Source organism: Zonotrichia albicollis, chromosome 1 (genome assembly GCF_047830755.1).
Source record: "Zonotrichia albicollis isolate bZonAlb1 chromosome 1, bZonAlb1.hap1, whole genome shotgun sequence".
NCBI lineage: Eukaryota > Metazoa > Chordata > Aves > Passeriformes > Passerellidae > Zonotrichia > Zonotrichia albicollis.
This window is the reverse complement of record NC_133819.1, coordinates 53,820,375-53,844,977: the sequence shown is the minus strand read 5'-3', so window position 1 is coordinate 53,844,977 and position 24,603 is coordinate 53,820,375. Positions and strand designations below refer to the sequence as shown.

Here is a 24,603-nt window from a genome sequence, read left to right as displayed (position 1 = left end):
CTCACCAAAAAACAATGCTTTAATCCAATGCCTGCTGAAGTGTAAGGGGAAGTCTTCTGTTAACTTCACTGGTGGTTAGATCTGGTTCTCATTTAACAAGACTAAACTAGACGCATCTCCAATTGTACATAAATTATGTGATAAGGGGTTTTTTGTTTGTTCAGTTTCTCAGCAAATGCAAGATCCGTTGCATTGTCGAGTCAAACTAAATAGTGATGTTGTTTTTGTTGTTGCTTTTTAATGAAAATAAATATGGCAGTAAGTGCAATTAGTACAGAATATACTGTGCTTCTTATAACGACAAATTGAGCATGACACATTGACCCCAAATTTTCATCATGCTCAGCCCTTAGCTGCAAATGCCAGAAACTCAGACAGTCTTTTCAAAGACAAACAACTTAAAACAAGCAACAGCACCTTAAATTGAAGGCTAAACCAGACTTTCTGGGAAGCTGTGATGATACCACTTAGATTAAGGCTTTACATTTTTGCTGTCTTGTGCTGTTGTACTTCATAGTTTGCAGAACTGAAGGAACCCATATCTAGTAAAATGGAGAACAAAAGTTATCTAACATTTTGCAAATCCTCAGCTTTTTAGACTTGAAACTCAAATTTAAAATGTGGAGCTCATTCCATGTACAATTACTGAACCTGGCCTTTTCTGCTACATGTCTATTACTCACCATCATAATTAGAACGTTCCTGCAATGGATCTAAATGTTTCTGCTAATGTTTTCCACTTCTGTCTGCATTCTTTTCATATTGTTTCCTGCCATTAATGCAATAAAAATGTCAGCCACAAATACCAGATTCCTAATGGAAAAGCAAAACAAACTAAAACCACAGCCAGCACCACAGCTGAGAAATATTATTTTTTCTCATATTCCAAATTTTTACGAGGCAAACAATTATTTGAGGTTGCATCTACTATATGCATTGTTAACTAAGTTACATACATTTTTCATACTTGGAAATCAGAATTACTGACACTGACTGTAACTGTTACAGAGTGGTTTCATGCATACATTTGGGTTGTCTGATCAGAGAAAGATGCTATCTTGTTTAAATGAGAGGACCATAATTGGCACTCTTGGCTTCTCCTGCACTTGGAAAAAACACCATCATTTTTAGTTCAAGATATAATGGAGCAAGCATTACTTCTTTAATGTTCTCCAGCATACAGATGATTAATGAATTCATACTTTTATTTTGCTATGAGTTCCTAAAAGATAGAAGGCTCAGAAGAGAGGATCCAAATATCTATTGTTAATGCAAGATGGATGGTTCTTGCAATGTGTCAGCTTATTTATACAATGCAATAAGTAGCTTCTCTAATTTTTTTTCTCTCATTACTTAAACCCTTCACATTTTCTGGCTGTTCTTAAATACAATTAGATTAAGCATTTCTGTTTAATTTATTGGCATGAAATTGGTGAGGAACTAAACTTGGAAATCTGAATTCTGTATAGGACAAATTAGTGGTGGTAGTGAAGTTCCTAATCTATTTATTATAACATATATATTTCGAGAACAGATCCCCATATGTGCTGTTCTCCCAGCACACATTAAAAAAAAAAAGGAAAAGTGGCTTCTTTCCTATGAAGTCATCTTAAGTGTAACACAGGAGCAAAAATTGATAAAGATCATGAAAAAGCATTGAAATAGTACAAGTCAGCATACAGCAAATGGTTGCAGCTCTAATTATGAATATTTTACTTACTCACCTAAGACTAGCTTTCTGAAAAACTCTTGAGTTGCTTCTGGTAGTGAAGGTAAAAGGTACAGAAGAGATTACCTCATGGGTTATTTGACAATATATTCTTCTCCCATAATACTATCTCTTAAGGAACAGTGTGAGGTGCAAAAGAGCAGGTTCTGTCTGCTCAGAGTTAAACATAGACCTTGGATTGTGCAGAAAAGCTGAGCATTTTCTGTCTATTTATTTCACTTTTCATTTTAATACAGGTGTTTTGATATCTCTTGCCATATTTTTGAGACTCTACTGCTGCTCAATTCGGTAGTTTAAACTCAGTCTGTAAACTCTTTGGATTAAGGGTAGTTTTCTTCCAATTGTCTGTGCACTTGGTTCAGCTGAGCCTTTGTCTAGTTTAAAAACAATAGCAATAACTCAAAATAAGTATGTACCCTGAAGAAGCCTCCAAATGTTCCATTTTTAATGCCAAAGTGATGGAAAATGGCAGGAGGTTCAGAACACCATGGATCCACTATGCTTCCCTTGTTTAACTTTTCTTCTTCCTGACTGCCTTGGTGGTGGTTCTGGAAGCATTGCAGCATAGGAATTGAGACTGCTACTGGAGAGTAGCACTGCTTGTTCATTAGAAGGGCTCCACTGCCTGTGAGGACGCTTTGCTGAGACATGCTATGCAGCAGCCAGATTTACTCCAATGGAAGTCTCAGGTCAAAACACAGAATCTGAAAACCAATTCCAATTGTACAAACAGGTAGCTGAAATGCCTTTTGGCCTTGTGCTCTCTGAGAAGAGCTGAGAAGAGCAAGGCCAACATGAGGAATGGTCTTTTGCCTGTTCCTAGCTGCCAGCTGCTCTCCATGTCTGGGTACTGTCATCATTGCAGCCATCGAGTCTGCAAAGGTACGTGGTGCACACAGGAGGACAGCAGTGAGGCTGTAGAGGAAAATGTCAGAGTTGCAGATTTACCTTCTTCCCACCAATCCGTGTTAAAAAAAACCCCAACAAACAAACCAAACGAAACCAGAACCAGACAAAAGCACCCCCAAAACTGCAAAGATGCTTTCTCAAGGGTCTGCTTAACAAGTTTTTGCACAGTGGTGTATAATTTGACACCACATAATTAAAAAAAAATTAAGTGCCACTGAATGCTGTTTTAAAAGACTCTGCATAGACATTCCAAGTACAGCAATACTTCAGTAGTTCCATCTGGGTTTAGTCTCAGCACATCAGCAATAGCACTGAAACTTATTAACACTCATGCAGTTCTGTGTTCAAGATCTTTCATTTGAAAATATAAATGCAATGCCAAGCAAAGTAAAACTTGTAAAGGTTATCCTTTATCTTCTCAAACTAATGGCAAAAAAATTACAAATCTAATTTAGTTTGCATGAATGTATCATATTTTCTGTCCTCGCTAGGCTGTTCTCATTTTTCTCCAGCTGTAAATAATATGACTTAAATTGCTCAGTGAAGCAGCTCTATTATTTATCAGTCAAAAAATATTACAAATGATTGACAGGTTTTTATGAAAGAGGTAGCTGAGAATTGTTCTTCCAATTGAAATTTTAATGTTGTGGCATATTGCAGGGACAATGTATATCCATCGGCAGAGAGAAAATCTGAAAAATTATCATTTTAAAAGTGTTTCTGTTTTTTCAGGTTTGCAAGTATTTAGTACATTTAAAACATGTGAGTTTTTAAGAAAACGTGATTTTTGCATGCCATGGTTGAGGTGCTTCTAAAAAGTGTATTGATTTTTAGGCACTGCTTACTGGCCTGATTGAAACCAAGTCTGTTGGAACAGGCCTCAGCGGTACAATGAAGGACGACACATCCAGGAGATTCTGTCCTTCAGAATCACAGTTTACTGCTAACAAGATGCTTCACCCACTCTGATTTCCCCCATGCAAAAGGGAAAGGGCGCAGGCCTCATAAGCCTTTTGAGATCCAAGATAACAGCTTTGCATGACACCTTGGAAAACCTTAAGCCATATTTCACATTTTCCTGCAGCATTTGGTTGAAAAAATCAATTTAAAACATAGTCACTTAATCTCATACATTGTAGGTTGTTGTGGTTTAGGAATGGTAATCCCCAATTTAATTTAATTTAATTTAGTACTCCCACTAAAACCATGGTCTGTCCCTCCAACCTGAGGCACAAAAGGTAAAGATCACAGGCTGAGATTTAGAACAATTTACTGGAGACAACACTGAGGTAAGAAAACAAAGATTAACAGCAACAATGCTAGTGACAGAGGGTATAAGAAAAGAAAATATTCCCATGGAAAATACTCTCAATTATAGACAATACCAGACTCCCTCTGCCACATTCTCTCAACTGGAAGGAGCCCCTTCTCCCTGGAACAGAGTCCCTTTCCCCTGCCCTGGAAATGGCCTGAGGTGGTACAGAATAACCTCCAGGTCCTAGCCCTTCTCCCTCCAGCTACTGCAAAAATTAACTATGTCCTGGCCAGAACCAGGACACAGGTAGAACTGAATCTCATTAAAAGTGATATAACACCTTATTTTAAATCTTTTATGTGATACACATGTTCAGTACAGAGCAATACAGAAGACAAAATTGATGAAGACTACTTGTGATCCTCCTGCTATTTCTTTGTCAGATTTTACCCCAGTTCCCTGTGTCAGACGCTGAGTTTATCACTTTCACGGCCTCATCAAATGAAGTTGTTAAAATACCAGGTTTACTTCTGCATGTTCTTTAACCCTATTTGCTCCGTGAGTCGTGAACACCATACTTGACTAGCGGTCTATTACCAAGACAATCTGCCAGGAGATAAATACTGAAATTGTTCACAATGGATGTTGTGCATTCTAGAATCCTGCTGGACAGAGCAGGCTGAACTCAGTGCTGAATTCAGACCAAGTTGCCTGGGGCTTTGTCTGTCGAGCCTTGAAAATCTTGAGGATGGAGATTCCACAGCCTCATCTGAAAACTTTTGTGAAACCCGCTTTCTGCAGGCAGTCCATGTTGGAGCAGTAGGAAATAAAACCCTTGTTCTCCTTTAGTTACAAAATTGACAAGTGTTATCTGACACAATAGTATTGAAAAAAAGAAAAAAAATCTAGCATTATTTAAATATTGACAGTATCACCTTAAAATGATTATGTTCTAAATGTTTTATATGAGTGCTGTGGAACTGAAACACATGCACATACTCTTCCAGCTGGACTGTAAAATTAATGAACCTCACACTTCTGGAACTATTGGTATCATTGTAAGTACAATAGTTTTACAAGAACAGTGTTTGTATTGTGGTATTTTGTGGTTCTATTATTAGAAGGGTAAGAAGACATGGAGTTTGTTTGAGGCATTTTTTAAAACAGTAAAAGCTTTTATTTTAATGTTATCTTTTTATTTTTAGGCAAATAAGATCAGACACACATATGCTTTTAAAATATTCCTAAAAGACAAATATATTTTCTGTCTACGGCTTTATCTTCAAGATAAATTTATTGCTAAAAGCGCTTCTTGGACAAATGCGGGAGCTGAGAATGTATCTTGAAGTTCCTTTCCTTTTCTTTCTTTGTGAAGCTTAAGCCGATGCAGTTGATTTTTTTCATACACAATCCATTCAAATTAGTTTTTTTCTTTTTGCTGTCTTTTGTCAAATCAGCTGTTGGCCTCTACCACACTGTCCCTTAGCTCAGCTATTTCATTCCTGTTCCTAACTGCATTATTCATCGAGTCAACCACAGTTGGCTGAGAACATTTTGAAAAATTCTTGTGATCATAAGAACTTCCTCAGCTGCAGTTGATGACTCTGCTTCTTATCTCCCATCTTCTTGCTCTAGCACTTTTTCTGAATCTCAATGGTAAGCATCTCAGTCACCTTTTCATCACTTTTTACATCAAACTCTCCTCTCCTCCTCCTGCTCTCTCTAGTATTTTGGGTCCTAAACAGTTTACTCTTTTGTTTGTTTGTTTGTCTGTTTGCCTCTATAGCTGTGCACTCTCTCCACATTTTGTGATTCCTTCCTCAATTTTATCTTCTCCATTATAATTTTTCTGATCTATAGCTCTTCTAAGATTACTTTTCCAAATGTTTCACGCATACTCAAGGACTGAAGTTCTCAGTCTATGGCAGACAGCAGGTCTGCATCTCATGTTGTCTTGTGTCTCACAATGACCAAAATTTAGGCTCCCTTGTCAGAGAAAAAAATAAAAAGAAAAAAACAACCCCAAACAACCCATAATCTTCTTTTTCTCATTATTTCTGTCATCAGTTAAAATTAAGACTCCTTCAACATGTCTTCAGAGCAACTACTTGAGGCTCCTCTTTTTGGCCCTCCTCTTTTTTTCAGGGAAAAGGATGACAGAATCCCGATGGTTACATTATGGGTTGCACTCTGTTCTTCCCAGAAGAAATGTGTCATTTCTTGTGTTAAGCTATGGGAGAGACCCTTGATGGTTGCAGGATTTTTTGACCCTGTGACGACAAAAGACTCTTAGCTTTATGTTTTGAGAGCAAATATACATGAAGAAGGTCCTCTTAGAAATTATATGAATTGAATTAAATGTCCCCCTGTTTTAAGGGATGCAAACTCAAATCCTGCCCTTATGATGCACTATTGCATTTTTTTTTCTCTGAGTGACCCAGCTGGAGTTGTGCCTTTTCCTCACTAGTCTGCCAAGGAACCTTTGTGCTGAATCACTGACTATTTCTACTGTAATTGGCTTGGACTTCTAGGGTGAGGGGTGCACTGAATACATCTCCTTTTTTGCCCACTAATTGTTTTCTATGCCTCATGGGGCATTTTCTTCAGATTTTCAGTGCTCCTGTAATATTTAATTTGGAGCTGGACGTGTAGCAAAATGAAAATTGTTTCAATTTGATTAATTTCTTAAGTGTTGCTTGTCAGTTTAAGGAAATTTTGGGCAGTATTTCGTCTTGATGAAGAAGGAGTTTTAGACTATCTTGAGACTTCCTGAAGGTAACCAACTGTCAAAAAATGTACTCAACTGTTTTTTGTTACAGTTATTCCAGCCAAGATTTGTGTTTATCCCTTTATTGGACCTTTCAGAATAAACAAGAAATAATGGACTAGTTGTGTTTACAATGCCCTATTCCCCACTTCCCAGGCAAATCAAGGGTGTCTCTCAGCAGCAGAAGGATAAGGTAAAGTTGTGACTAGAGCAATTATGTAGGGTAGCAGGAAGGTGATACAAACCAGTGTGCTTTTTCCTGAAGAGCTTTATTTCAGACTGCTCTTTCTGTAGCAGAAAATCAGTTTTTTAGCAGATGTATCAATGCTATAGTATACTTTGATTTCCATTGTGCTGGCGTTTTGTCCACAAGATTTCTTGACAGCACATCACTGTAGGCCCATGTGTGTGCAGTAATACACTTTCCAACTGAAATTCCAGAAGGCAAAGTATGGGGTCAGAGGTGCCGGCCTAGCTGCAGAAGACAGTCATAGAAGCATGGTTGTTCTATGAGTAGGGCAACACCTTCCGATGCAGACAGAGTGGTGAGCATCACCCAAGACAATATTAGGAGCCTATGTGACCTCACTGGCTCATCAACGCTGAAAAAAACCAATCTATGTGTGACTTGCAACAACAAAGAAAGGAAAACCTTTTATAGAGATAGAAGCATAAAAATTGGCACTGAAATGCCTTCTGTGAGAGGGTTAGAAAGAATCCCTTGGTTGTAGGTCCCATCAGGTTTGGCCTCAGTTCTCTCAGTTCTCTCTCTCAGTTCTTCTCATTTCTCTTTAAAGTGCAGGACACCTCCTTTTCAGTCAAGTTTTGCCTGTTTCCTTAGGAGTATGTCTTTTGAAAGTCTATCTGAGAACATCCAATTGTTCCAAAGTGAATTTCCTTCAGAAGAACTCACACAGGGAAAAAACCCCCAAACAAACAACGAGTGTTGTCTGATAAAGGAAATCCTTCACTATTCATAAAATACTTGGGTTATTTGGGAAAAGAGGAAATTGCTAAGGATTAGGTTTACAGCACATGAGCTTGTCTCATGTGCTACTCTGTAAAGCTTGTCAAGGAAAAAAAAAAGAAAGTGAATCCCAGTAGGCTTCCAGAGTTTTGCATCCTGTAGTTTATTACATTTGTCAGTAAAAGCACTGAGGATTATGGAAGTAGATTTATTAATTTTATGAAATCCTGGCACGAAGGATTGGTGGCCCTCTGATAAAAAATGAAGTGGAGCTGTTTTGCAAAAGACAAACATTGTGTACTTTAGTGAAAAGTTAATATTGCAGCAAACCTGATGCAAATAAATCGCTCTAGCTAATCTCTTGGAAGTTACTCGCCTTAAAGTCAATGGGATTATGTTTTATGTCTCCTTGTGTAAAGGAAGATCCTTGGTTTCAGTGGGTGTTCAAATTCCTTGGGGCAGTACACAGAATTAGAACAGCTAAACATAACCAGTTTGGAGAAGTTTCCTGTTGCTGTTTTGGCCTTTGTTATTATATTATATTAATGCTTTAAAGGCACATTGCTAAAATGAAGATTCATTTTCTTTGCTTTCAGGGTCTCATCCTTTCTACAAGGAGTCCTTTGGAAGACTTTATAATATTTGATCCTTTTAAGAATTTGTCACTGTATGTTGAGAGGAAACTGAGACAAGGACAGTAAGTTGTGCTGCAAGAGGTGTTAATTGAAACATGATGATTAGACCATTTTCATGTATAACAGAAATACGGCCACTGAGATCTGAATTGCTGTAAGCCTTTTCTCAAAGTTATTAAACCATATCCATCTGAAAGCAGTTGTAAGCTACTTGCATAAAATCACTTCAAGGGCCCTGTTGTGGTCTAGTAGGCACGTAGTAGGCATGTTCCTGACTAGGTGCTGCATCAAAAAGATAGCAGTTTCACTTGTCTAAATAATTTGGCACTTCCAGTTGGTATTGGTAATAAAGTTCTGTTTTTTCTTAGAACTGGTTCTCCCAGAAGATGGTTAATTCCTGGGCATAAATGTTCAAAGCGACCTTGCTTTTGTCTTTGAAATAAGCAAGGAAGTGTCCATTCTGGTATTGCAGTATGCCCATAGTAATCATAGCAGTCTATTTCATATTTGTCCCAAGTAATAATTAACTCATGCAAAATTTTAAAAAAAGTTTGGCTTTTCATTTGTACCAATCTTAACTTTTTTTTTTTTTTTTGCATAAACTTAATTGGAAAATACAGCTCTGTTTTGCCTTAGATACTTCAATGGCTCTGTTATCATTTTATCAAAGCAATAGATAAAATCATATACCTCATATTGGGAACCACTTAAGAGCTGTTATCCCAATTTCACTGGACAAGGAGAAATTCCCCTAAGATCACAATAAATGAATTTCTTGTCCTTGAATACCTACTCATCATTGAGCCATTCTTTCCTTCCTGCAGAGGAGAAATGACATGTTCTAGGCTCTGGTCTATCACTGCCTCTTCTCCTGCTCTTTTTGTCTGATCTCTAAGAGTCTGCAATGCAGGGACATTCACAGCTCACAAGTGGAGCTGGCTAAACATCCCCACTCTCTGTGGTCTGCACTGTCATTGCCCCTTGCTCTCACCTGTTCTAGTTTGTTTTGGAAAGAAAACAGGATAGACCAGTGCAAATGAGACAGTGGCATGCCTAGCCAGACTGTGGACAGTATGGAGATTAGGGCTGAGTGGGACACACACCACTAAGGGAAGGTGTTCACTAAGTGTAAAATTCTCATGCCTGTTGCAGCCAGACAGATTGGTGTGGATCATAGAAAAAGTTTTTTGTTATTCTAAGGAAAGTTTATTGATCATATTTGTTACAATGCTCTAGCTGCTCTAAAAACTTTCCTCTCTCCTTGCTAGTGTTATGGAGACCTTCACAATAACCTAAGAGTTGAGGCACCAAATAGTATGATGACTCATTGCAGCTGAGGAGGCTGGGTTATTTAAGCACGTGCTGAAATGGTTTGCTGGGTCACAACCTCAGAGTAACTACTTTATATAAAGCTGTGTAGCAAGTGAGGGCAAGTGCTAGAATTTTGTGTCTCTATCCAATGGTGGCTCCCCATCAGATTTGTACTGGGAATGTGAAAAAAATTCATTTGATAAGGATCAGACTTTTTTGAGAAGGTAGCAACCTGAAACCATGCACCTCCTGTTGTTAATAATATCCTCCATGTGGACAGTAAACACCTAAGAATCTCAGTGTGTTAGAAATGGAAGTGACGTTATGTTTGCTGTGTGTGCATACATATATATCTCAATATCTATCTTGTAATCATCTCATTGTAAATGAAAGTGTGCATGCATCTATACAGTACCAGTACATCTGTGTATATAAGTAGGATGCATATCTGCATGTAACCAGCTGAAATGGAAATCTAGATGCTCTGTCATGGAATTTTATTCCTTCTTCAAACTCTTTATACCATTAATTAATGCAAATTACTCATGGTTATGCTGGAGTGTAAGATCCAGAACTTATACTGAATTCATCACATGATAAATAGTGGAGTTTTTATGTGTTTTCATTCTTATGCAGAATGTATTACAACTCTGTAGAGTTTCTCATCCTTTTTTCCTTCTTTTTTAAGTCCTTCCTTCTGAAGAAATTATTCCTATATCACTGGCAATATTTGATTTGCACTTAAGGGAAATGCCACACCTTGTAGATCAGTCTGTTAACAAACCTGGAGCGCCATGCTCATGAAGCTGAGTATATAGACTTGTTATACAAAAGAGTCCACTCCTGTTGATTGACCTAGGAGAGTGAAGAAAGATGCACTGGCCATGTCCTTCCTTTTGAGTCGCTTAAGAAAACAGCATTTGGATTTCCCTGATAGGAAAGGCTGTTTCTCATATCCGATGTAGAGGTCTGTGGTACCCTAGGGTTGCTGTTGCATGTACATAAATGATAGAGTTTCCCTGAAAGTTCTAAATAATGTAAAATGAAGCAAGTCCACTGTATTGATCTGATTCTGGTTTTGTTTGGTTTGTGCTCAGCCTCTAAAGAAGACTGGATGACCCAGATAGAAATTACAAAAATTTATCTCTGTGTATTAATTGGCATTACATCTTTCATCATGAATTGAGGTTTTGTTAGCACTTTTAGGAGTCATTTGTTCTTTGCTGAATTTTCCTACACCTGCTTAAAACCTGTTGGTGCAGTACATGCTGCAGAATGGGGTTACTTGGCTTATCATTAAGGATAAATCCCAGTTGCAGAGATCTAAGAAATCCAGAGGAAGAATTCAACAAACATGGTCAATTTGGTCAGAAACACTTGCTGATGTTTCTGTCTCAAACATTGCTTTCACTGCACAATATGCAATTGGTCAGCTTTATGGAGGAAATAGGTGAGGGAGTACATTGATTAATGAAGAAACTGGAAAAATGTAAATATGAGGAATATCAAACATTTACAGTATTTTACATTAAAGGTCAGTAGAAGGTTTTGGAGAAGGAATGGGAAAAGGAGCATGTGAGAAAAAGGTTTAGGGTTAGTTGAAAATGCTGTGGGGAGTTGTGGGCTTTGGGAACCGAAAAGAGCATTAAAAGTTGATGAGTAATTGAGCTATATGGGATAGATTATCTCATGGTGTATTAACTTCCTTGTGTTGATTAACCTCAGGACGTTTAAGTAGGTGTGGGTTAATAGGAGACTAGGGAGAGGGATTTGGGAAGAATGGGGCAGTATGCATGAGAAGAGGGTGGGATACAGGAGCTGGATGATGAATTGCTAGAGGCTAAAAAACTATCATGAGGAAATATTGGATGCTCCTCCTGTATTCTCACATGCTTTCAAGAGCATCTACTTTTAACCATTTTCAGACTGATCTTGTGTACTGAGCCACTATGAATGTATTTCTGCTTTTATGTTAGATTTTATGGTCTCTGTGAAAGGGAGAAGGTTTGCCCACATGTGGTTATGGCTGGCAAATGAGGCCAGAGAGTAGTGCCAAGCAGAAAAATATGGAGATGGGACAGCTGGAAAGGCAGACCTCTCTGTGGTAACAATTGATTGGTCAGCCCACCATAGGATAAGGGCTGAGAGGAGTTAGAAGGTGCTGGAATTAGAAGCTAAGGATGGCAGTCATTACCTTCTCCTCTAGAATCCTTAATCCTGTTCTCCAGAAAAGTTGTGTTTTCCCAAACACAAATCTGTTTCTGTGATCTTCTAAGCATAAAGAACATTTCTTGCCACAATCCACTGTGCACCTCATCCTACTGCATTCACCCCCTGCATCCAGCTAACTTGCTCTTAGGTTTACAAATGTTTTCTGGCACAGGGCTTTGCTCCAGTATTACAAAATAGAGAACTCTTGATTGAGTGGTACTGCTTGTGTTGGCACTGCAGCAACAACCATAAAAATTAGATTGAAACAAGTAACTTCATCAAACAATCTAGCTTTTCTTGAAAATATGTTTGACTCCAACATCTTCAGTACATTTTAACAATATGGGAATTTAGTACTTTGTTAGCAAGGTGTCTTTTGACTGGAGAGCCCTGAGAAGATGAGACGTACACAGAATAATTTCTGAAATATTTCCTCCAGATTTGTGTTTTGCAGTCTGGTATCTGCCTGCTCTACATACCCATGGGAAGAAGAGATGTTGGGGGCCAGCTGTTTCTAGAAGCTTGCCAATGGGGTCTGTGTCATATCAGCAGTATCAGTCATTCACCTTTGAGAATAGGATATAGTGTGTACATCCACCGAAATGAGAAATATTATAGGAAAGTATTATAAACAAAGATGCGCTTTAGATTTAAAAAGCTTCAAATCCCTGTGTCTTTGTAAAGTTTAAATGATCCTAAGATGCTTAGCAGAAATTACAGTTAATTTTTCAGCTCTAAGTTTGTGTGCTACTTATTTGAAGGAGGTGCAGAATTCATTACATTCAGCACAATCTCTGCCTTCAAAGAGTAACTAAGCCTGGCTAAGCAGTACTGGAGCCACTAAAATCTCAATAATACTTTTTGATAGCTAGTTATTATTTAATTTTAACTGAATTATATTGTGACATAGTTCAATAGAGTACCTAAATATCACAGTCAAGATCAGGGCTGTGATGTTCAAGAGTTTGCAGACAGAGGCCAACATGTGTTTTCTACCATGTTATGGGAAACTGTTTCCACCCAAGAGTTAGCTAAGAGTTTAATCCTGCAATTAGTATGCTCTCTGCCCAGAAACTATCACTTGCAGCACAGCAAGACAGATGTATTTTGGATTAGAAAGAAATCTTTCCCACCACAGAGTAATACACAATTTATCAGATATAACTCGGGACAGTGGTTCATACTCCTCTGAAGCATCTCTGGGAGACAGAATATCAGAAAATTGTTATTTCTATTTCATTCCAATACAAAGTGGAGCCCATTCTCTCAGTCACTGTATAAACAAATAGTAAGCAGTGACTGGAGTTCCTAACATTTCATAATCTAAATAGACAAGTCTAACATAACTGTACAGGAAATACAAAGATATGGCAATGGAACATGATTTGCCTGTGATCACAGAGTTGATTGGTTAAAATCCAGTTGTTTGAATTCCCAGCTCAACAGTCTGTACTATGGTTGACCTTACTATTAGATGATGATTAGTTTCTTCTGATGAGTTGCATATATTTTCATCATTTTCGTTTGTATTTGGTCTTGTTTCTTTATCAAAACTGCTCTACAGAGAATAAGACCTGGGAGGAGCAGGAAGCTAGTTGCACTACTTATGTGGAAAAGAACAAAGCTATAATGTAACAGATCTATAATCAAGGTGAAGTTAAATCTTTGTATCTCACAGCAAGCAGTTACTCTTACTGGAATGTAATATATATGCAGTATATATGTTTAAAAAGTGTACCATCAAGCATTACTTTAAACAAAAATAGCATCTGGCTTTGAAATTAATGAATATAATCTGTAACAGGTACATATATAAAGCATGATGTAATTCCTGGCATTCTTCTGTTGATATAGTATCTGAAAGTTGGGAAGAAAACATTAGAATCCAAGAAAGCGACACAAATTATTTGATTTTATGATTTTTTTTTTTTCCTGCAAGTAGATTAACAAGCATTACAAACATGCCCTACACCTGTAAGATCTAGTTATATGGCAGGTAACTAGGGAATTTCTCTGGTTTAAAATGAAATCTGCACATTGAATCAGTCTGAGAACAGCTGGCTTAGAAATCAGCCTGAGAATCAGAATAATCTGTGAGAGGTATTTGTGTTAGTATTAAACATTTTTGCATGCTCAGTGCAGAAGATAGCCTCTGAGCTTTGAGGATTAGGAAGTGGCTGGTATGGCTTTCTGAGACTGGGCTGCCTTGCTAAGAATGGAAAGCTCAGTTAAAATTCAGTTATGAGAAACCTATGATTATAAAAACCTTGTGATTTACTGCGGAGCAATGTAAATTCATATGTTAAAAGGCAGAGTTTTCAGTCAAATTCATGTCAAAATTATTAGCAAATAATGTTTTGGTCATTTCTGCAGCATGTATTTTCTTTTTGGGCAAGAGCTATATACTGATATGTAAGTGTATCTGATAGGCAATAGAAGGTCAAATGAAAAAAATAAACTGTTCTTTAATATTCAAATACAAATAAAGTTGGAGGACTCACTAAAACATAAACTTTGGAAAGGTCTTTCTGGATACAAGGAATCAGTTCCTTATTACTGGAATTTTAATCTGATTATTAGACTGATGTTTATACTTTGTTAAATTGTACTGTGTTCAGGAGCAATCTACCACCTCCATGGCAGAGCAGGCATTCACTTCAGCCTCTCTAGTTCCAATGTTAGTATGTGAATCCCATTTTTTTCAACACAGCTACTTTTCATCCATGCTTTTATATATGCTATTGCAACCTGAGTATGGATGCTTTTTCCTTTACTTTTCCTTAATACGAAGCCTGTAAAAATAATTTACATTACATCAAAAAAAAAAAAAAAAAGGAAATTATAAGAGAAAATTGACTAAAGGAAAATCAACCAAAAAGCTAAAATTAAATGGAAACAAAACCTGTTAGTATGGAACAAATGTGCCCACACACAGACTTGCTCAAAATAATTGTAGGAACTAAATCCAACTGTTATTTTGGTTCAGGTGGATTTTTTTTTTTTGTTCTTTTTGTTTCTTGGTTTGCTGTTTTTTTTGGGTTTGGGTTTTTTTTTGGTTTTTTTTTTTTTTTTTTTTTTTTTTTTTTTTGTTTTGTTTGTGGGTCTTTTGTGTGTGTGTGTGCAGAGAAGCTATAGGACCTCTGGCAATTAAAATGTAATTGTTCCTGTCGTGGAAATATTTACAACCAGTCTAAGGCCCTTTCAAATTGCCAGTGCAGTGTAAAAGAGACAGAGCACTACTGAAAATGAAGTTAGAGATAGCAAGACCAGAGGCAGCAAGGCCTTCCATATTTTATATGGATTTTTAGGAGACAGCACTTGCCAATTGTATGAGGTAAAATAAGAAGAGTGGTTGAAGGGTTTGCAGTGAAAAAGCAGATTGCTGAAAGCAGAAGAACTATATTAAATGAAAATCCACAAAAACAAATGGCAAAGGATAAAAGGTGAGGGGCTGTGTAGGAGGGAGGTGCAACTGATCATCCCAGACATTTGGGGATGGAAAAATTCCATTAAAACTAAGCACCTGCTGCTTAAGATTTGGGCTTCAAAATTACAAACCACGTCAGTAAAAGCATTTTGTTTTGCAGTTTAAAGGGCAACTGAAGGAAACAGTCAAAGTATTAAGAGAAGGAAAAAGAGAATGGGGAAATATTTTATGAAACTGATCTGCGCACATTTAAGGTAGGGTATTGGTTAGGCATGGCTGGTTTCAATTTGCTTATAATTTTTATTCCTCAGCTTTTCAGTTGTCTTCTTGAGTAAAAAAGGACTTTAGCTCAATTTAGTTTGGTAAGGAGGTAGGCAACCATTCTTTGGATGGCTTCCTAACCTTGTGCCTCATTCCTCTTCATGGGTGTGTCTGACTTAAATTTCTGGTTGTTAATCCTACTCTAGTCTTTGTGGGGGAGGAGAGATGATTTTTGACTCTTTTGCCCACTTTAGGGTAGAGCACAAAACTGAAATCCTTCTGATGGAGTAAAGGCTGGCAAATGTTAGAAACCACAAGAACTTTGATAGAGAACCAGCCTATACTTAAGCGACATTCACACGCTCACACTGGCATGCCCACAAAACAAAAAACCATACTGAAGGCTGCTCGGTTTGACATGGTTGTTTCTCCTGCCCATTCTTCTGTGATATTTGCAAGAAGATGAGTTGAATATCACGTTTCAGGGGTTGGCAGCAAACAGTGGAAAACAAGAAAAACTGTTCCCAGCCCTCCACACTGAGACAGAATTGATCAAGTTGTCACTTACAAATTACAAATCAATGGAAAACCCAGCCTAATCTGCAGTGTGCTCTCTGTCTAACCCCATTTACAGACTGCAATTTAAGCACACTGCTTCCCTCTAAAGAACTTAAGATAAACCTCATGACTTATTTTAAATATGAAATTAGAAAAAAAAAAAAGAAACTGCTGAAAGAAGTTATATGTCTAGAATGTTACTTTCCTCTGTTCAATGAAGGAATCTCTCTCCTCTTGTCTACTTTGAATACCAGATGTCTCTGGTATTGTCAAATTGAGGCATTCTGAAAGGGAAAGGTTTTCAAGTGTCCTCAGCTTTTACTGGAAAATGGGCCCCTTTAAAGATGTCTCAAGTATGACACTCAAAGAATCATCCCAGGTTGCACAGAGCTTTTCAAAACTCAGCCAGCATTTTTAGTAGCCTGTGCCTCAAAGAGTCTGGGCACCTTACCCAAAAAGAGCTAAAAATGTAATTTGCAGTTCTTTAAGTAATCCAAAACAAAGTATCAAATCCCTTCCCATCTTCCTTTGCCAAGGAAAGCCCCTGTGCACTAGAACTGGCCTCATTCTGCTACACAGGGGACAGCAGAAGTAAATGGAGGGTGGAGTGGGAGAGCTTTCGGAAGAATGATCAAGCTGTGCACAGCGCTCAGCCCTACTTAATCATAGGTGCCTTGCTTGAAAATTGATTTCCAAATATTTCCATGGTGCTCGAACACAGAGTTACCTGGCTCTCATCTCTGATGAAGAATTTCAACCAACAGAATTTCCTTGGCAGGGCTGCAACTGATGGCTTTTCCCATTGTTTTAATACTCACTCTGAAAATACCTATTTTGTGTGGGTCACCAATCAGGGAAGAAAGTATCAACTGACTGTTGAATTTTCCAAATGTGGAGGTTTATATGCCTGTGTATTGTGGCCACAGAGGAACAATCTGAGGACATATAGAATAAAGGAGTGTAGCAATATCCATACAGCACATGACAGACACATGATTTGACATCTAATTAAATGTCAAATCTTTGCCTTTTAAAAATAATATACTCCTTCTGAGAGTTAAGCTTTTGGCTAAATGATTGTTGAGGAAAAAATAATCAATGTAAAAGTCTTAAAAAGTGGCTGGAAGCAGTTCGGCTACAGGTGGACTGAGGAAGGCTTTCATTTCTCAGTTTGCTTCTCTTGATTTCTCAGTTTTCTTTTTCTTTTTCTAAGATGGATGTTGCAAGACATTAATCACCCTATATAAATGAATAACTAACCTGTACTAATATACCAGTGGGTTGTGGTGAGGTTAGGGAACTTAATCAAAGCAATTTGGTAGACTGCTCGTGCCATAAACCATTTACCATCCAGTTCACTTTCTATTCTGGCTGCCATTGCTGTTAAAGGGAATGTTACAGTGGAGTCTAATACTATCAGGTAGGAATGCCAGAATAGGACTGTGGAACAAACACCTCTGGTTTTGAAAGGAGACTTAAAGAAGCATGATGTGAGCCATCAAAAATAATAATTTTAACATAAATTCCCATTACAAGGTGTACTGAAAAGAGCTGGTCTGCTCTTTAGAGGCATAAAAAATGGACATAGAAAATTATTTTTATTCTGCAAAATAATCAGTCCTGTGTTCTGATGTCCAGGCTTACAGAAGGGTACAGAAATAACTAGAGAAATACTTAAAGGACAAGCCACAAAAAAATGTTCTCTGGGAGCTGGAATATCAGGCTTGTGAACCTTGTCAGGGTGTTTGGGAACAAGAAATGCATTTTCAAAAGTTTCTTAGGGGAGCTTTTTGTGTATTCTTTTGAATTTGTGTTAATGGAAGGCCCAAATGTTTTTAATTTTTAGTTATTTTCACCAGTTGTTTGGAGAAAGCTTAAAGCCTCCTATCCTGAAAAAGTGCCCCTTGAGTAAGCAAGACAAATTATACCCAGACTTTGGATTAGGCTGTGCATGTCCTTCAGTGTGCATTGTCTTGCATCCCTGAATTATCAGCTTCATGTATCTGGGCTTCAGCTGGTTGCCTAAAGAGTAAGGAAAAGCTCATCTGCAAGGAAGAGCTCATCTGCTCCCACTCTGATGATGCACAGCTGGCCAAGAGGATTACTTTTTGGGTCTCTGAAGAGCCAAAGAATCTAACTTATAGCTGGAGACAGGACGCAGGAAAGGACAAATTGGTGCACTGAGGAGACACAGACTGGGTTGGCTGGCGTGTCTTATTCCAACTTGCAGGCTCACACTAACCACAAGGCATGGGACTCGGAAATAGTTTTCACCAGGCTCAGTAGGAGAGCCTTCCCTCCAGGAGCTGCTTCCCTTCCTGTTCAGCTGGGGGCATGATTCACCTTCCAGATCATGTGGGTGTGTTGCAACTAGGCAATGCTCTGTCTTTTCAAGAGGCTCATTTCAGGTAGCATTTTGTTTTCTCTTGTTCCATGCATGTAAGCATTCTTCTCTCTAATTACTCTCCATACAATACAGTAGTTAAGGCCTTTTGGCTTACAGTAAAGATGGAACATGAAACAATATGTGGCTTCACCATCTAAGTATCACAGGAGATTCAGAGAGGCCATTTTAACCCCAGCCCTGTTGCTTATGGGCATTTAAGAAATTAAAATGTTTTTTGTTCAGAAATAACCACTGTGATCATATTATGATCTGACCTCCTGTGTAGTGCAAGTTCGGCTTCACTCTGTAATTTCTGCATTAGGTACACAACCTGTGGTTAACCAGCATCCTGTGGTGGGATTATGTGTTGCGTTTTGTATTGATTAGATTATGACTTGAGACAAATTGTGTTTTAGCTTGGATTTTCAGTAGTTTAGGCTTGTGTCTGCAGGATTTTCGTTTTAGAGTTTTGCAGGAATTCTCTCAGCAAGTTGTCTTTGCCATGTAGCTCTTCAGCTCCTTCCTGCAAGAACAACCAAAAACCCCTAGAATACACCTTCCACAGTACTGTAGAAAAGGTACTTAAAAGAAATTCTGGCACTAAATAGCATTGTACTTCTAACTTATATCCTTGATAAACTCTGTGTGTATCCTTATTATGACCTAAACTATCCTCATGTCCTTTAAGCCTTCTACAGTATGTGCTAGATGTATCTGACAGAGCTGTCTGTACTTACTGGTAAGCCATTAGCAGCCAAACAGAATAATATAACAGTTGCATTCTTTAGGGGTTTTTTCTGTGTCATCAGGGCAGTAATTTGGGCATTTGTCCTTCAGCAGTTGCTATTTTTCACAACACTTTTAAGAATTTATTTACCTTGGGATGTCTACACTTTTGTCAAGACTGACAGATTCAGAAGTTACTGTGTGTGGCAGGGACAAGGCAGACAAACAGATGATTAGAAAGACAGCACAGACACATAAACTTGTTTCCTTAGGAAATGGAGCTACAGATTATTGCCTGGGGAATTCATAGTTCTTTAAAATTGCTACCTCTGTGTATTCTTACTGGTCATCTTCCTTCCTGTATTTCTTTAAATCCTCTCTTGAGGTCTTTGGGGGTTTCAGGAAGGAGTGGGACCACGTGAGTCTATACAGAAAGTTGGGACAAATTTTAAGCTTTGCGAGATGATACACGTGGGAAGAAGTAGACACCACCATACTGCAACTTTTTAAAGTGCTTTTGGGTGCCAAGAGTCCTATCACAAAATTGTGTTACTCAGATAGCACAATTATGTGGGATTACTCTCAAATATGCAACTAGAGTGACTGATAAATTATTTCCTTTACTCCAGCAGTCATGCAATATTAATTAGGTACAGTCAGTATTGTGTCTCTTGGAAAATGTAAAGAGTAATATAAATGTTGAGTGGGATTTATGCTGATTATATCCAAGATATTTGTTAATATGAAATATATAAAATGGTTTTTAATGCATTTCTTCACATGCAGCTTCAGGTGAGAAAGTGCTTTTATAAATGTACTTGGCAAAGGATTTTCAGAGCTGTGTAGGGGATGTTTTGAATGCCTAAGTGTTGGTTTAAAAGTGGTCTCATTTTTAAACACCCATCATGGCTATCACAGATAACATGTATTTACCTTGGCCTGTCAAGTCATTCTTCTCACAATGCTTTGGTTTTAAATTTCTTGACATGTCTGCAGTTGGACTCTCCTCATACCTCTTCCACAGAAGTCAGAATTCTCAAATGAGAAAATGTGGCTTGTAGATATTTCTAGTATTGACACTATTTACTGCCCTACCAATTTTACTGGTTATTATTTACTGATGATATATATGTGTGTTTCTATGGCACGTAGAGCAAGATTTACTTTTTTTATTACCATTTGCAAGTTTGTCCATCCTCTCTAGTCTCAGTTACTGATTCCTACTTATCCTGCCAAAGTTTTCCCCCCCTCTCAGCTGTGCTGGATGCCAAGCATGTGACTGTGCTCTAAGTGGGGGAGGAAGTGGAAGGAGCAGTAGGGAAGGAGGGGCAAGATTTTGAAGATTATTTCTTTAATTACTTTTTTCCCAATCTATTATGAGTTGTTCTTAAAAGGTAGATCACCATCTCTAATGTAATGCAAAAAGAAATATTTTTCCCAGCAATTAAATAGATTCCCAAAAAGTCTCCCAAGCTCCTAAACTTTCAGATCTATGGTAAGAAAAAGAAATCTATGAGAAATTTCCAGTTGAGATGGAGCAGGTCATTAATTGTGAAGATTACTTTGAAGCCTGTGAGCACTAGTCATACTGGCAAGTACTGTATAATGAGCTTTTTTGTCTTGTGTGTTTTTCTGCTTTGATTTTCATCAAGGGGAAGAAACCTGGTGTAAAGTGGTGTAGCCACGCTGTGCAGTGCTGTGTGCTCGGGCACACCATCTTCTCAGCTGGGAATAATGGATTGACAGAAGTCGTGGCTGGGACCAATGGGAAGAAATCATACACTCAAAATGCAGTTGCCCTGGTCTACTCCTCATATCATATCCCTGCACACATCATTTACAACACCCGTATATTCTTCATAGTAGCCATGAAGCCCCTCTCATGGACTTATTTTGTATCGCTTTCCTTTTCATTGCCTTAAAAGTCACTACTTCTTTCCTGCTGATCTCCTTCAGGCCAGTTTCATAACCAGTTGATTGCATGCTCCAAACACTTGACCTGTAGCATATAAGGGATCTGCGTGCAAATATGTTGGCTCTGGGCCGTCATTCTTAACTGCTGATGATATTTCATTGGAATTGCAAAACTCCTGTGTAGCAACACCATGTTATTGAAAGAGGCATATATGCTTGTTTTGTGTGATGGGTTGACTCTGGCTGCACACCAGCTGCCCACGAAAGCTGCTCTGGCACTCACCTCCTCTGCTGGTCAGGGGAAGGGGTTGAGATAAGGACACAGAAAAATCAGTGTCATGAGCAAAACAAACTCACTTTGGAGAATAATTAATCTATTTCCCATCAAGTCACAGCAGGATAATGAAAAATAAAACTATATCTTTAGAACACCTTTTCCCTACCCTTCCATTCTTCCTGGCCTTAACTATACTCCTGGTTCTCTACCTTCTCTGCCACAGTGGTGCGGAGGGGTGGGGAATGGGGGCTTGTGAACAGTTCATCACAGATTTCTGCTGCTCCTTCCTCCTTAGTGGGAAGACTCATGCTCTTCCCTGCTCCAGTGTGGGGTTCTTCTCATGGGTTATAGTCCTCTACAAACTTCTCCAACATGAGTCCTTCCCAGAGGCTGTAGCTCTTCATGAACTGCTCCAAGGTGGGTCCCTTCCATCTTTTGAAACCCTTCAAGCGATCTGCTGCAGTGTGGAAATCCAGAGAGTCATAGGTCCTGCTAGCAAACCTGCTCCAGCATGGGCTCCCCTCTCTACCAGTCCACAGCTCCCACTGGAAGCCCGTTCCAGTGTGGGTTTCCAATGGGGTCACAGCCTCCTTCAGGCAGCTCTGGCTTGGGATCCTCCAGAGGCTGCAGACTGGTCTCTGCTGCACTGTGGATCCCCATAGGCCGAAGGGGTACAGCTGCCTCACCAGGCAGAACACCTCACTGCGGGCTGCAAGGGAATCTCTGCTCTGATACCTGGAGCACCTCCTCCCCCCAGTGACCTTGGCATCTGCAGAGCCCTTTCTCTCACACATTATCACTTCTATCCTTTGCTTACTGTTCTGCAGGTTTTATCCTATTCTTAAACACATAGCCCCAGAGCTGCTATCACCACTGCCCCTGGCTGGCTTGGCCTTGTTCAGCAGTGAGTTAGAGCTGGCTGGCATTGGCTTCATCGGATATAGGGAAAATTTCTGGCAGCTGCCAGAAGCTGCCCCTGTAGCCAAAACCTTGCAATGCAAACCAAGTACTGTTTGTTTTCATATGATTCCTACATGTGTATAAATTACACTGTATGCTAGGGTAGAACTAACTAACAAGTGGTGCTGTGTTTCTCATTGCTCTTTTTTGCAAAGGTAGACGATATGTTTCAAGCAGAATGTATACACATACATCAGCTCAAATTTTCCCCTTTTTTCCCTTGTCCCACTTGAATAATAACAGATAATCATGACTTTTCTCCTGAGCTTGACTGTCCCCAGGCCTGATTTTGTCTACATAGTTTGAGAGTTAGATTGCTTCAATATGCTCTAACCTGTGCTGTAGAAAATGTGGTTTCCGGTGGCTGCTGTACAATGCTGGAGGAATGCTATTTGTCAGGACAAAGCAAAGATTATTACCTTTATCCATTTTTATATACTATGCTTTGCACATTTAATAGAATTGAAATTCAACTTTAATTTCTGCTGTGTGTAGAGTGAAAATGACTTTGCTTCTGTTGTCCCAAACTCAGCGATACCCAGAGATATATCCCAAAGACTGCTGTGTATTTCCCCTGTTAAGGGTGAGTGTTCAAAGGCATCTCACTTTTGCAGGATCCTTCTTGGGCCTTTTTCAGTGGTTTTATCTCATTTTTCTCTTTTGCTTTAATGTGTTTGGTATGTCTTTAACTAGTGGATCAGTGTGATGCTTAGCAGTGCCATAGTAGATAGGCCCCAAAGAAAAAGAATTTATTATAATGAAGCTCAGTTCAAGTATTCAAGATGTCTTGGTACAATTGTCATTGTGGTTGTAATTGATAAAAAATTTTGATTTATTGTCACACTATTTGTTCTTGTAGGTTATGTGGTGTGCACAGCATGTATTTTAGCAATGTGTCAAAATCAAAATGATGATAATAATAACAAAATATTAGCTTAGAATTTTAATGTGGTGAAAGAGCTCTTTGCTTTACTGTCAGTCATAATCATAGCAAAAAGAGAAACAGACTCCTTTTAATTTGACAGGACAAAGGTAAATTACAGCTACCACTCATTCTTTCATAGCTTTTTTTCGGGTGACAATAAATGCCCCCTTAACTTCATGCCTGAATGGAGTATGTGCTGCTGACAGCAAGGATGCACAGATGACCACCACCTTACACCCCCTCACCAGTCACCCTGCTTCTACCCCAGCAAAGGCCTGTTTTCATCTGCAAGGCTCCTGTAACTCACCCACATGCAAATGCTTTTGACCTTAATTAAAGCAGTTCACCTCTCTCTGCCTCTAGGGATGGATTCCTCATAAGGCAGTTGTGTTTAATTAGCATTTGCATAGCATTCTGCTGGTTGCTTTCCTGGAGCGTTGTTCAGTAGGAGCGTGGGATTGCTGAAGCCTGACTGGCAAGCTTTGCACCCTCCTAATTGACACAGAAGCCAAGTAGAAGTTACACAAGGAAAGAACAGAGAATCGTTAATGATGGATCATTAGCAAGTAGCTCCTTTGAATGAATGTAGATAACTTTATAACTCTATCAAAGTGAAAAGTAGCGTGATGAATTATGCATCAAACAATAAAAGCTCAAGGAAGACACTGGTTTTATAATTGCTGTGCAATTTTCCAGCATGCTCTAGTTTGTAAGATTAATTTTCTTTGGGAAGCATGAAGCATTCTGTCTGTTGCACACAATGTCAATTTTGGTTTTCTCTCTTTAGAGATTTTATTCTGTGTCTTTCAATATCACTGCAAAAACTCCCAGGGTTTGAGATCTATAATTTTTTATGTTAGCAAAAATTTGCACAAGCAAATGAAAAGCCTACAGTTACTAAACCTCTGAGGGTTTGCTGATTTCTCGGTGTAAAGAGCTCCCAGATACACACACCTGAAATAAGATTGCTTTGTCTCTTTTCTTTTTAGTAGAAATTGCATAATAGTTCTGTGGCTCTGTTGAATTTCTAGACTAATAAATCCCTAAAGGGCATTTTTACTTTGAAATTATCGTCACAAGCACTTCAGCTGGCACAGAGATCATTCCTGTGGCTTGCACTACTGCCAGTTTTGCCCTCCTAGGGCTCCTACTCACTCCTAAGTAGAGGAATTAATACAACTATTGCCCAGTGATGTCACCTTTCCCTTCAAAATGTACTGATCTTTCACTGAAGTTTTCCTCTGGAAATTGAACTCGGTGTGTTTGAAGTGAGTAGAATCAGAGGAACAAGTTAATAGAAAACTTATCCCTGATGTGAGCTGTTTGTTAGCTTTCATATTACAGTGGGTGAAAGGGACATATATTAGTGGGTGAAAGGGTCTGTG

The 24,603-nt window shown here is 38.6% G+C and overlaps 1 protein-coding gene across 8 annotated transcripts in view; it reads left to right on the top strand.

Moving 5' to 3' along the window:
- Positions 1–24,603, top strand: part of SUGCT (succinyl-CoA:glutarate-CoA transferase) — a 309,001-nt gene that overhangs the window by 280,753 nt on the left and 3,645 nt on the right. Inside the window, exon 14 of one of the 8 annotated variants that reach the window (XR_012580477.1) lies at positions 8,224–8,324. The exons of the other annotated variants lie outside the window; for them this stretch is intronic. The gene's annotated coding sequence lies outside the window, so the exon portion shown is untranslated. The remainder of the gene's footprint in view (positions 1–8,223; positions 8,325–24,603) is intronic. 8 annotated transcript variants of the gene reach the window in all.